General features: G+C 35.1%; 1 protein-coding gene across 1 annotated transcript in view; it reads right to left on the reverse strand.

The window, feature by feature from the left end:
* Positions 1–8,256, reverse strand: part of LOC131027462 (prefoldin subunit 1) — a 71,288-nt gene extending 63,032 nt beyond the window's left edge. The window contains exon 1 of the mRNA XM_057957540.2: positions 8,033–8,256. The gene's annotated coding sequence lies outside the window, so the exon portion shown is untranslated. The remainder of the gene's footprint in view (positions 1–8,032) is intronic.
* Between the last annotated feature and the right edge of the window lie 6,984 nt (positions 8,257–15,240).

Below are 15,240 nucleotides of genomic sequence, written 5' to 3' on the forward strand. Positions count from 1 at the left end.
ATAATGAGGAGCATACTACTTCTACAAAGGGCAAAGGTAAAGAGAATCTTCATTGTAACCATTGTGATAAGGATAGTCATTTTGATGATATCCGCTACTAGGTTTAGGCCTGTTTTAACGATAATTAATCTATTTCAATATACTTACGACTTAAACTGAATTGATTAGAAGACAAATCTATCTTAACATGAATCAAATCTATAATATTCCATAGTTCAATTACTTTACAATTATTAATAAGTAAATTGTTCATCTACCATACTAGATAATTAATTTTATCATCCATAATTCTTAATGCAAATGTCAACCTTTGTTACTATTTCAGTTCTGAGGAAGAAGAGGATGTCTATGTTACCAAAGCGCTTAGAGACCAAAATACAATAGGCTCCCTCAAAGTCTACGGATCCAAGCCCTTACCCTATCTTGGGAATCATCCTATTGATTGGATTTAGACTGCCCCTCTTTGGAAACAACTCAATGCCCAACTTCTTAAATACTGATAGTAGTAACAAGCATTATATATAAACATATTCTTCTTATCGTTATTAACTTACAGGTTCTTTCTGATTTACATTCTAATATTGTTATTTGTCTAATCAAACATTCTCTCTCTCTCTCTCTCTCTCTCTCTCTCTCTCTCTCTCTCTCTATATATATATATATATATATATAGTATGACTACCATACATATTGCAGTCTATATTAATATACTATTAAATTCTGCATAAAAACATAATCAGGCTTCATATATTAAACATACATATTAAATACATCCCCATGCATACCACCAAGAACAAAGATGTTACTGCTCGTAACGTAATAACAGTTCTGATCTTATCTGATCTGCGGTGATGTCACTGGATGCTTTTGATTCTTTTCCTTTATATCTCTCCATGTGAGGGAGAGGTCACACCTCTTCATCATGTATGCCCTTTGGCAAGAGACACACTCTTTCACCATTAGCACCTTTTGTAAGAGTGCAACTCTTCATTATTTCTGCCCTTTGAAAGGGACACGACCTTTCGCAATCAGATCTGCACTTCTTATTTAAATCAGATCTGCATTTTTTATTTCCAAATTATCCCCCTCTCAAATGAGGTTCTCTTCTCCCTTTTATATCTCATTGTTGAGGGCGTCACAACTTTTCCTTCCATGTCTTTTGACCATTCATTAACAATTAAATTTTAATTAATTATATTTAATTATATTCTTTTATATTTTAGTTTATTTTTTTTATACTTTAATTTTATTATTATTATTTATTATTAAAATCTATTTCAAAGTGGGGACATTAAGGTCCGCCCCACCCAAGATTCCTTGTCCTCAAGCAATGATCATAGAGTGTTCAAAATGGCTTCCAATATGAAATGGTTTTAGAAACACGCATGGAATAAACATGCTAGAAACATATCAAGCATGAACCAAACACGGAGCATAAGCATGGATATATGCAAACACGGAGCATACACGCAAATACTCGTATAGTTAGATTCCTTCTCATTGACTAGAATTATTTATTGATTCCTCTTTACCCTACAGGATGGCTATATGCTATGATACCAATTGTAATGTCCCCTACTAGGTTTAGGCCTGTTTTAACCATAATTAATCTATTTCAATAAACTTGCAACTTAAACTAAATTGATTAAGAGACAAATCTATCTTAACATGAATCAAATCTGTGATATTCCATAGTTCAATTACTTCATCAATTATTAATAAGTAAATTGTTCATCTACCATAGTAGATAATTTATTTTATAATACATAATTCTTAATGCAAATGTCAACCTTTGTTACTATTTCAGTTCTAAGGAAGAAGAGGATGTCTAACAATAGGCTCCCTCAAAGTTTACGGGTCCAAGCCCTTACCCTATCTTGGGACCATGCCCTCAAAGTTTACAGGACACCGATTCTTACCCTATCTTGGGAATCATCCTATTGATTGGATTTAGATTGCCCCTCTTTGGAAACAACTCAATCCCTAACTTCTTAAATACTGACAGAAGTAACAAGCATTATATATAAACATATTCTTCTTATTGTTATTAACTTAAGGGTTCTTTCTAGTTTATATTATAATATTGTTATCTCTCTCTCTCTCTCTCTCTCTCTCTCTCTATATATATATATATATATATATTAATATTAAGTATGACTGCCATACATATTGCAGTCTATACTCTATATTAATATTACTATTAAATTCTAGATAAGAACATTATCAGGCTTCATATATTAAGCATACATATAAAACACATCCCCATGCATACCACCAAGAACAAAGATGTTACTGTTTGTAACTTAATAACAGTTCTGATCTGATTTGTGGTGATATCACTGGATGCTTTTGATTCCTTTCCTTTATATCTCTCCATGTGAGGGAGAGGTCACACCTCTTCATCATGTATGCCCTTTGGCAAGAGACACACCCTTTCACCATTAGCACCCTTTGAAAGAGTGCAACTCTTCATTATTTCTGCCCTTTGAAAGGGACACAACCCTTCACAATCAGATCTGCACTTCTTACTTAAATCAGATCTGCATTTCTGATTTCCAAATTATTCCCCTCTCAAATGAGGTTCTCTTCTCCCTTTTATATCTCATTGTTGAGGGAGTCACAACTTTTCCTTCCATGTCTTTTTACCATTCATTAACTTAATTAAATGTTAATTAATTATATTCTTTTATATTTTAATTTAATTTTTAATACTTTAATTTTATTATTAATATTTATTATTGAATTCTATTTAAAGAGGGGACATTAAATGATAGGTGCTGGAAATTGCACCTAACGTTATTTCCCTCTTCGACTATAAGGGGAAAAGACAAGAACACTACATATGGAGGCAAAGTTAAAGAGACTGAGTGCAACTCTATAGTAGATGATAGATTGTCTAGTGCTATGCTTCAAACGGGCATTTCCAAGGTTGTTTCCTCACAAATTGCAGAGCTACATAAATTGTTGATGCCATGTTTGATACGTGTTTGAAGTAGACCTTGGATCTCAGAAATTGGTTAGCGAACTTGGTTAGGAGATGGTAGACCATAAGCATACATATGCATTATGATGGCTGCAAGGAGTTGAAATGACTCTAACAAAACAATGAAAATTCTCATTAGGGCTTACTTCTGAATTTATGGATGTAGTGTTAGTAGATGCCATTCAATTAGATGTTTGTGATACCATCTTTAGAAGCCCTCATCTCTTTGACAAATATGTTGTTACTATTGGAAGAAAAATCTGTATAGGTTCAGATTAAATGAGAAGATGTTTATGTTGGATCCGTATATTGAAACGTCCAAAATTGAATTGTCAAGTATTCCAAAATTTTGTAAGTTAATCAGTGCTTTTGGAAGGATTGATTCTTCAGTAGATGAGAAACTTTATGTACACGAATGGGCAGCCAATTGAACTATTGTAAAGCTTCAAAGTGATACAAAACAGGAGGGCATAGGACTATCACACAATGAAAAAATATTTAAGTGCAGCAAGAAGGGGAATGTGAGTTTAAGAAGGCAACTGTCAAGGTTGTCAAAATGTCTTATTTCAGTTTTGCTTATGTAGTGAGCGAATCAGTCAACGGACAAAATGGTGTCTATAATTGGTTCACATTTGCTTTTATGTATGGAGCCGGCTTGGAGATTTCAAGAAAAGATGAGAGGAAATCTTGAGAGATTTGGGTGCCTGGGAGTTCTTCATTTGATTCTCTATTTAGTGAGCTTTTGGGCACCAAAAGCATCCTAATGGGGGAGGTGTGATCTGAAAATTCGTATAAAGATGATTTGATGACCCGAAATTGATAAGGGAGGCAACATCTTAGTTGTTGCCCAAGTGAATGCCTTTTCTGGATAAGATATCTACTTGGTTCTGCAAGCAATCTTCTGTGCTAGAATGAACATGCAACAGGTTTATGAGACTCACAAGGCAATTCTAGTGTTGACACCATGTTGAGGGTCATTTTGGGCAGAGAAATATGATTTGTGTAGTTCTGTCCCTTAGGGTGATTGTGAGTTCTGCCTGTGTATGTCACTTTTCCCATTTTGAGCAAACCTAGGACAAAAAGTTAAAACACATGATTATCAGTAGGATAATAATTCTTCAAAGCCATAATTGTTCACTTAACCCAATGGTGATCAATGATTGTACGGTGGGCATCATTATTAATGCTCTGTCTGCTAGTGACCATATGAAGCTTCCCTACCTGACATTTGTATGGTTGGGCAGTTACACAAGACTGGTTGTTGCCATTCCAAACAATTGATCTTCCATCATCAGCATCCAAAGGAGAATTTGGGCAGCAGAAAATTGAATCAAGGGAAGGAAAGCCACTGTTTTGCAAGACATAGTAGGTATACTACGTTTGTACAAGGGAGTGCTTGGAAGGTAATTAAAAGCTCCTTTTTGGCATTTTTGGAGCTTGAAAAAAGCTTAATTGATCATTGTAACCTCTATACCTCTCACTTGAATTGTGGAACAGGAAGTACTTGCTTTCTTGATTGGAATTTGTTTTTGACCTAGAGAGGATTTTTCTCCATATAAACATGTGTATTTCTAGATTTTGTGCTTTTTGGTATGTTTTTTTTCTGCATTTTTAAGTGGTTCAGATATCTATTATGTTTGGATGCAAATCTTTGGGCATTGGAAACCGTTATAGATGGTGGAATGTTTGACTGAGAATGCTAAGAGAGGTCTTAGCATTAGTTGAATACATTATTGAACTTGTGTAAGCAATATCCTCCCAGTCTACGGATCATAAGGGAATAACAGGGTACCAAACCATTGTGGAAGGACATCTGCAACTCAATCCACAACGGAAGGCCAAACAGGAGAAGTATCTTTCATGCGGAGTATCACAAATTTATGACCAGCAAATTTGCAACCTGAAGCAAGACAAAAGATATCCAATCTCTTATACAAATTATTAAAATTGTCCTCATGCAACTCAAGAAAAGAGTAATGTCAGAAGCAAATTAAATCCCAATGAGTTGAGCCTAATATGGACACACAATACTCCTAACTAGTTGCCGCAATGAATAGTCTCTAAGAAGAAAATGAATGAATTTAGCAGCAATGACAAATAATGCAGGGGATAATGGACAACCTTACCTTATAAATCTTTGGAGATCAAATGGATCAATTAAAACAACATCAACATGGACATGAGCAGTGGCATCCTTAACCAACATCTTAACTAATCTAGAATTGCCAAAACTCAAAGCTCTCATAACCAGGAAAGTATAAGGCTATTCAATCCTGTCACAAGGATTCTGAAGGTCAATCAAAGCTGTACAAATATTCTGTCCATTCTCATTATACCAATGCATGCCTTCCCAGCTAACCAACAATTTTTTCCAAAATCTAACTCCCTTTCATAAATCCAATTTGGAAGGGGTAAAAATAAAAGCAAGGACTGACTTCAATCTGAAGACCAAAATCTTTGCAAAAGTCTTGTTGGAAACATTGAGGAAAGTAATAGGCTGCTAGTTGTTAACTTGAGTAAAATCATCATCTTTAGTAACTATTTCAATAACTCCTTTGTCAATATTACTCCCTAAAGAGCCCACAGAAATATCTTCCCTGTAGGCTTCAAGAAATAAGGGAGACATCCATTACTCACTGGCTTTGTAGAATCCTGCAGGGAATCTATCAATCCCCATAAATCATAAACGATCAACCAGTATTTTAGCATTTTATGTAGAACTTCCACACTACAACCAACCAAAAATTGGAATTCCCAAAACAGTTCTCATCCAGCTACACATTCACTGTATTTAATGCCATGAGTTGAAAAACAAGCAGTGCATCTTCACAAAGGATTAAGTAAATCAGAAGATTGTGTATACCAAATAAAAGTTTCCTCGAGTACACTACATGAAGCAAACAACTCTGTTTCATACAAAAGCAAGGCTCCAACAATCAAGATGCACAGATATTATATTATCTGGTGTTTCTAAGTGTTAATAAACAGTTCACTACATATTCAGAAGCATTACACTAGCTACAATGAAGCAAGTTAGACCAAAATAGTAATCAACTTTTACTAATATCTCCATGGTTAACTTTTTTCCCAAAAGAAATTCCAAAAGAAGCAAATATAAACACAACAGCATAAACCATCTACAAATCAATTTGTCTATTTGCCTCTCATTGTTCCTTTTTGGACTGGAAGGGTAACATAGACACGTGAAAGGAAGCTTTGTTAAGATTCGAGGAGTGCTAATTGCAGCTTTTAAAAAACACAAAATTTCACACTACACTTTATTCAGTTTGAATCCATAATAACTAATTTAACGGTTAACCATTGGTCAATGGCTAATGAATGTAGTCAAAGACTCAAACATGTTCCATACAGAACAAAGCATAGAGCTAGTAGATTCCATCTGGATTGGCTCCAATGAAAGATTGGAAGCAAAAACACCTATGAGTGCATTAACACACTTAAATTATCAGCAACATTCCATGCTTTAGTAGGTGCACTACACACTACACTTGGGGCTTTTCTAATCTCTGGAATGTTGTTCTTTGGGATCAGGTATCTACCACTGCAAAAGCTCGACCTGCTGCACTCTACTTGTATTACATTGGCCATGGGAATTAGACCACAGAAAACATGTAAAGGAGGACATTATTCTTGTTGTACAGCCTGCAGAGCAGTTCTGGTGGAGATATTTTTTCAATTTGAGCTGATAAGAATGAGGGCTTAAGTACCATCCTACATCTCTAATAAACTCAAGTTCGTTTATACAATACATCTAAGCATGGTAGCATTACATTTACACAGCATTGACACAGAAAATTGAAAATGTAAATAGAATTCAATTAGACAGGTATAAATTGGGAAAAATTCAAAAATAGGTTTTTTTTTGAAAAACATGGAAAACAAATGCAGGTTTTGAATGTGGGTTATTCAATAACCCACATTTTATGCAAACAAAACCCAGGTTTGACCAAGCACGGCCTAGGCTACATGTGTTAACTAAACGTGGCTAATAGTGTTTTCGTTCCTGTTTTTCGATTCTATGCATCCAAGTTCATCCTCATCTGTAGAGAATTTCTCTTGCAGGGTATATGAACTAATTATTGGAGATAGGAAATCTCTATTACCCAGGGATTACACCTATCGTAGGAGGAATTCGCTGCACCACTGCAAACAGTAAAAGCCCAATAATCCCATCTCTGCATACCCATCAAGAGAGATTGCCCTACTCAGTTGGAGTTTTATGGAGACAGAATCAACCTACCTCAATTCGTCCACGAAGTTGTGGTGTAATGGTAAAGTGGTTCATTCGTAAAGAGAAAGATTCAGGTTAAAGTCCCATATCACAATAAAGCAACCCATAACTCGGCATAAATACATTAGTTGTTAACGCTCCTTAACCTTAAAAAAGGGTTCACCTCAGTTCTATATTAGAAAATCCAATTTTTCTTTGCAAACGTCCCAATGTTTCTCATGAAGCATATTAAATCAAAAGGAAATGGGAAAATATTTTTAAATTTGGCAAACATACTAAAGAAATTTGAGAATTCCATATTGAAAACAAAATTTACCAAAATTTGTGAATATCTAAAGTATAAGGTTCCTCGAAGTTTCCCATGGCATCCTCTTTAGCAAAGCTTCTAATGCCTTAATGCTGATAAAATATACTTGTAAAACCTATCGTAGGCATAATACATTCCAAGGACTATTCTGTGGAAGCGTCTGATGGCAATAAGACCTAAATTGCCTGCAACTAAAATAATCACTATGACAATAACATAACTATATTAAATTAACTGGCGTAAGTAAATCTGCCCTAGATTTGTGAGATTTCAAGTTCAGATAAAATCAGTTGTGACTTTTTTTATCTTTTTTCAGTTTGCCAAGCTCAAACTAAAATTGTAAAAAGTGCAAACACTCAACAAAATTTTCAGATATAAGACAGTTCGAAAAAAAGTGATAAATTCCATTAGTTGTAGATTTCGGTTCCAGTACAAGACTCCAACATTGAATTAAGTATGTAGTGTTAGGGTTAGGATATCCTGTAATTACTAGTTGAAAGAAAACTGTAGAAGCAGAATGCTGTACAACCTGTTGCTCCAAATCCTTTTCTTCTCTCTAAACGAAGGAGAAATAGGCCTGACCTTTGTTTTCAAACTTCCAAAAATAACGTACAGTTATGTTCCAAATTTTTCAAAGTGAGAATTGTTGAAAGTATATAAAAATTTAGAACCCCAAAACACTTCTAGGTATATTACCTCTAATTCTAAAGTTCTAGCATATGTAAATGGAATTCTAAGGCCTATATGTATAAGTATGAATGGATTTTTATGTATAATTAAATTATCTTTATATTTATTTTAATTATTTTTATATTTTTAATAGCATTTTTTTAATTGTCTAATATAATTTTATTTATGTTGGTTGTTTCATATAGTTATTTTAGTTAATTAATTAGTCTGGATTATTTATGTGAAAGCAATTAATAGTTAATTCAGCTTTTTTATAATATTTAAGGTTTCATTCTTAAGCTTTTTTTCTTCTATAGAGTTTCATATCTAATATTTTATCTTAGATACAATTCTGAATTAGTTGCATGATTTTCATAATCAATATATGATTCCCAATCCTAACTAGTAGATGTATCATAATGTTTACATGGGTTTGTGCTTTGCTAGATATATTTTATTCACATGCACATGATAGTAGATTACTAGCTATTTATCTCAATTTCATCATTTACCATGATATGTTATATCATTTCATGTTTACTATTATTTGTATCATTACATATGGCCTAAATCTATGTACATTGGTTCTTCATTGATTTATTCTTCTAGTGTCAAATACCTTAAGAAGTCCTTCAAACAATAGCATTATGTTACACCCATTCCTCGAACATTTGTGAGTTTTTAACTTGAGTACCCTTCTTATACGCCCTAATGATCATATTTCTCTCTTTCTCCCACTATTCATGTGTCTTGTGCATCTTCGCATCTTACCTTGCATGCATGTTGAATACAACGTGAATGCCATAATGAGAATATTAATAATAAATTTGTTTCCATCTAATTAAACATGTAATCAAACCATAAATATTAATGAAATGATGAAGTGCGCATAAATATTCAAATCATATGAAAACCAAATATATGTGGAGAAAGCCTTGCAAGAAAAAAAAAACCACAAAAAAGATTCAAGCTTGTATTAATAAGAGTAAAAGTGTACACCAATACAATATGATTACCACTTTAACTAATAGTAATTTGACAATATAAAAGTGTCTACAAAAGAAGCTAACAAACTTCTACTTCATGTCTCCATTATGTAGAAACATTAGAAATAAGAAACCACCAAGTGATCTCAAAACCATGAGTTAAAAATATAAGTCACTGTGACAAAAATCTGAAGCACCATAATCATGATTAAGCATCCTAGAATGTTGGAAAATGGTTGAAAATTATCAATCTAAAATTCAATAATAGCATTGACGACAATCAAGGATTAGACCATTATAATATGAAAATCTGTTATTGTATGTAAATCTGAAAATTAGGTTGTCTTATTACGAAAAACCATTAAGATATTCATCTTCTTTGTCATGTGAAAAAAATCCACTTTAACATGCTTAATAAACATATCTTAGATGAACATAAAACATCAATGACATGAATATTACTTCAGCGTATGATAACAGAAACAAATAATGACACAAATCAACAACATGGTAAGAACATCTCACAACACGTGATTTATGTGGAGAAACCCTTGCAAGAAAAAACTCCACCTTGAAGAGAGGCCAAAAATGTATTATCTTCAATAACACGATTATAATATGTATTCACTTCAATCACTCATGTGTCTTTACACTAACAACACTTTGTTATGTCTCCAACCTATAGAAATTATATCACTTTCTATTAACCCAATGCATTGATTTATAGAAGAGATAGTGTGAGAGAACCATCGTAGATTCTCAAAACAAGAGAAAAATACCACCTTCAAAACAATACGCCCCTAGTACATAGCCTATAAACTTAGTAAGAAATAATTAATCTTCACAAGGCCTTCTCATAGTTGTCTAACCTATAATCAATTAGAAATTGTAACTCGTTAGTGTTGAACGCACCCCAAGATAGGGGGTGTGAATCAGTCTTGAACGAATCTTAGCATTTTATATTAGAATTCAAATTCAAATTTAAACCTTAATTTGATCAATGGTAATGAAAGATAAACAATGAACACACATGCACAAGATAACAACAAATTTAAGTGAAACCCCCAAGAAGGGAAAAACCATGGTTACAGTTAACTCACACTATATGAACAAGTATTGCAATGTTTGTTTTAGGGTTCATTGCATGATAAATATCACTACTATCAAAAGGAATTGTTGGTTGAGGTTCACTACCTCAGGACAAGATACAAAGAACTTGCTAAGGAGACTCACTATCTTTGTGAAAGTGATGCAAAGCCTTAAGAGGGTTGAGTAAGTCAAGACAATCTTTGGACACAACTTCCCAAACCTGATTGGATCCACTTGAATTAGACTCCCAACAGATAAAATACCCCTCACAAGGTTCTAAACATCAATGACGACATACCAAGTAGGATGGACAACTCATCATGCAATACCAAGCCTAAGCCCCTCCAGGCTTTAATACTCAATCACAAGACAAACTTGAGTGTCAAAAGGAATACCTTGGGTGGATATCTAAGAACCTTGGAACATGTTGGAAATGACTTTTTCATACCCCAAATAGGTTTGTTTTGGTTACAACCTCCAGTCTAAAGCTTGACACCTCATAGACGACCTCTAGGCATAGTAGCCTTCAATGTAGGACAACACCAACACACAAAACCACAAGGTTAATGAGCTAAAATACATACATGGAATGAATTGTTTTAAAACTCCTAAAACATGTTACAAACTCAGACCTTGACACCTTGAATAGACCCTTAAAATGAAGAATGTCCTCTTAGGCCTAGAGCCCCAATTAGGCCTATTTTACAAAGGGACTACCCTCCGATTTGATCAAAGAACCTAAAAACCTATTGTAACACCTCCAATACACCTTCAAACAACCAAATTACATAATATTTGGGGTCCAACCCTTCAAGTTTCTACCTAGTCCACAAATTTGCAGCCAAATGATAACTTGACACATAGAGATGCTAGGTTAAAACTGCTTGGATCTCACTCCTCCCTTCATCGAAATCCCTACAACCTTTATAATCTTATAATACACATGTATTCCTGAAATTTCCCCAAGTGGCATGAATTTTGGACAAGGGAATGTCAAGTTATTAGCATTTTGGTTCAAAACCCTAGGTTTAGGGAGTTTTCTTGACCCGATAAGACAAAATTGATTGGATCTCCTTCAAATCTACACCAAGCTCCTCATACTAGTTGGGAATGAAATTTATTTCAATTCTCTAACATCCCACACACATATTTTTCATCCACCAATCCGTACAAGAAAGCGTAGAGGTCTAAAACACGTGATTTGTAGCGAATTGCAGGTAAACAATGATAGTTTTTATTGCCACTACTCAAAAAATGAATCAACAAAACATTGCATTAGTTAGAGAGAGGCTTATATATTCCACTTACAACTTTCCAACCAGCCATAACCACCTTTTGAACCATATGGCCGTTGGAATACAAATTTTGCAAAAGTTGTCAACAAAAATGCAAAAGTTGTAATGCACTTTTTGCAACATTGACAACATTGTACTCCAACCTATCAAATTCACCTAGACATGTGTCAATCATGAAAAATAGGCCACAAGTGGCTCAAATATGAAAAATGCATTGATCTCTCCCATTTTTGCACACTTGGGTGACCATTGACCACTAGTTGACCAAATAGGTCCTAATAGGTTACAAAGCACAAAATGGCATGAATGCCTTACATAATTGTCAAAACATCATGAAATGGTCCAATGGACCTTATTACATCACAAAAAATGAAACAACACAAATAAAAAATACTATGATCCTCTTGAGCCTCATGGTGCTCCTACACCATACTCCCAATCGAGGAGGGGAAAAACTCAAGTCTCTTGAGGAACTCGATCAACAACAGAAGTACCATGATTCAAAATATCTTCTTCACTCATCCATGTGGCATCTTCAGCAGGTAGTCCACTCCATTTTACAAGGTACTCCTTGTAGGTTTCTTTCTAGTCTTCTTGACCACCTTGGTGTCCAATATGCTCTCCAACTTCAAGGGTTGGCTAGGTGGTGGATCCTTGATCCAACCTGTAGACACTCAAAATTGTCATGTCTAATTAAATAAATATTTTATTTATTTAATTATCTAAGCCTAATTCTTCTATTAATTAAATAAATCTTTATTTATTTAATTAAATTCATTTATCCTCTTCTAGCCTTATTTCTCATTTAAATAAATACATTTATTTATTTAAATTACCCTTTCCTAAATTAAATAAATATTTTTATTTATTTAATTGTCCTACTTCTTCTATTAATTAAATAAATCTTTATTTATTTAATTAATTCATTATCTTTTTCTACACATGACACATGTCATTCATCTTTTAATTCCTACACTACCTACCCCTTTCATTATTTTGGTATTTCTTTTACCTACCCTCTAATCCTAGCCGACCTCTCTTTTTACACCTCTCAATCTTAACCCTCCATTTCTTATTGTGTCTTCTATTTAAGGAGATGCTTTCTTCATTGTCAAACCCTAATGACTGATTTTGGAGTACTTGGCTACACTACGATCCTACTTGCAACCACATTTCGTTCTTTGTTGAGCTCTTGTGCATATAAAAAATCTGAGAGCAAATATATCAAGCAAGATCAATGGAGATAGGAAGAATGGAGAACAAAACTCTATTGGACATGTGATGGTATAATCTTTGTGATTTTGAGTTATTTGCATTGTCTTAGGTTATCTTCATATGTTATGGTGGATCTTTGTTCATTGTTAGGCTAGGGTTTAGTGGTTGGATTCATTTTAGCCTTTCAATATTGTTGTTATTTGTTATCCATTTTCACCATATACATTTTGGCACGCCCGATGGGACCCTTGTCCCTTTGCATTTAACATTTTTGTTGCAGATTTTGCATTTTTGAAGTTGCAGATCGGACAGTTTTCGACGATATTTTAGGTTTTTCTGCGTCTGCGAGTGTTCGGATCACGTTTTTGTGTTTCAGAAGCGTCTGCAATATCGGGAATCGTGTCTGTGTTTCTGTCAATTTTTATTTTGCAGGTTTCCGAAAGGTGCGTCTGTGATTCCGAACCGCGTATGCGCTGCATCAGATCGCGTCTGCGTCATTTAACCGCGTCTGTGACCTCTGATCGCGTCTGTGTATCACATAACCACGTCTGTGTCATACAGACGCGTCTGTGTCTGGTATAGCAGCGTCTGTGCTTTTTGTTTGGCAATTTTCAATTTTTCTGTGATTCGGGTTTTCGGATTTTGTACTTAGGGTTTCAGATCTGGTTTATTTTCGGCTAACCCTTGCAGATCTAGCTAACCTGGTTTGTGCAGCTTGCTTTGGAGGCAAATACATTTTTCTTGAAGGCCCCTTTTCACAAAGTCTTTTTGGGTTTTCTAAAATTTACCTAACTTGTGTGCTTGCAGGAAGGGGTTATCATTTGAAACAACCCAAACTACTAACAATTTTATTGCAGGGCCTTAGTTAGGGTTTTGTAATTTTGATTGTGTGCCTTGTTTTTCATAGCTTAGCAAACACTTCCATTGGTGCACTAAAATTGAATCATTGTCTTTTGTGTCTTGAGCAATAGGCTCTTTTTGTTTAATCTTTAGAGGGTCTGTCTTCCCGTGGTCATTAGGACTACTAGTGAGAAGAGAACGACCCAAGTGGTAGTGAGGAAAACCCACCTCTTCCGAACCACTATAATCAAATGTATTCATGGTGAAAACTATGAATAACGTTTGCTGATTAGTTCATACCGACACTATGTCTCCCCATAAACCCGTTTGATCAAATTTATTTGATCATTTGTAGGGCGTAACCCCTACCGGCTAGGAGCCTTTTGTATTTACAGAGCTGAAAGTGCCGCATGTATGGCCACACGAGCGGATGCCCTTACTAGCACCTTTTTGTTTTAGAAGCCCAAATCCTTCTAGTTGTTGGGGCAGGAGGTCGGACCTCTGGTAGCGGCCCACACACATACGGTTCTTAGTAGAGATACAAAGTTCGCCATGGGGAGTTTTCATGGGGACTGATGCTTGGCTGACCCGAGAAGTGAGTGCCGAGGGTGGAGCCAGTGAGGTCAAGCATCTAAGTATCCGCTCTGAATAGCGTAGCCTCGGGGGTAAAACCCCATGTGGGATCAACAACTATTGTCTTGGCCAGCCATAAGAATTGTGCTTGACTTATGTTAAACATTCAAACAATCAAGACCAAACAACAAAACATTGTGTCTTTTGTGTCTTCAAGTGTATGCAAAACTTTTTACATCAAACAACACACTTTTGGAGTCTAAACAGTTTGCAAACATTGAGTCATCAACATTGTGTCCTCTTGTCACGAAAAACAGTCAAAACAGTCGGATTTGGTCACAACAAAACAACTTCACAGATAGGAAAGATTGCACTAAGGTTACAGAAATGCGTCTGTGTCTATTCAAACCGCGTCTGCGTCAGATAAGCGCATCTATGAAGTACAGAATAGCGTCTGTGTTTTTATCAGCGTCTGCGTCAAACAGGGAGGCGTTTGTGTCTGGAAAAAGCGTCTGTGAAGTATACAGAGGCGTCTGTGTCAGGATTTGAAAACTTTAACAGTCAAGCAAACAAAGAAAATCAGTTTCGGCATACTTGAGCTTCTTAGGTTGTCTTTTCAGGTTTCATCTAGCATTCAGCCTGTTCTAAGGTCTCATACAGTCCATTATTGCTTCACATCTCATTTTACATTCATACTTGTCTAAACTTGAGTCAAAAGGTAACTTGCTTGTCCTCACTATACTCTTTCAACACACTACATACTACTACACTTTGCTAAGTGGTCCCTCATCAAGGTTTCTTACCTTTGGGTCTCATTTGGTCTTACTTAGAGTCAAGGTCAGCTTACCTCATCAAGAGAAACTATCATCTCTTTGGAAGTCACACCTACTCTACTACTTACATACTTGGTCTTACACTTTGGACATTGCAAGTACACCCCAAGATTCATTTACACTCCATACAACTCTTGGTCTTCCATACTCTCGTCATTTTTCATCTAGTTTCTCACATCTTGGTCTAACACCTAGTTC

The sequence above is a fragment of the Cryptomeria japonica genome, chromosome 4 (genome assembly GCF_030272615.1).
Source record: "Cryptomeria japonica chromosome 4, Sugi_1.0, whole genome shotgun sequence".
In the NCBI taxonomy this organism is placed as follows: domain Eukaryota; kingdom Viridiplantae; phylum Streptophyta; class Pinopsida; order Cupressales; family Cupressaceae; genus Cryptomeria; species Cryptomeria japonica.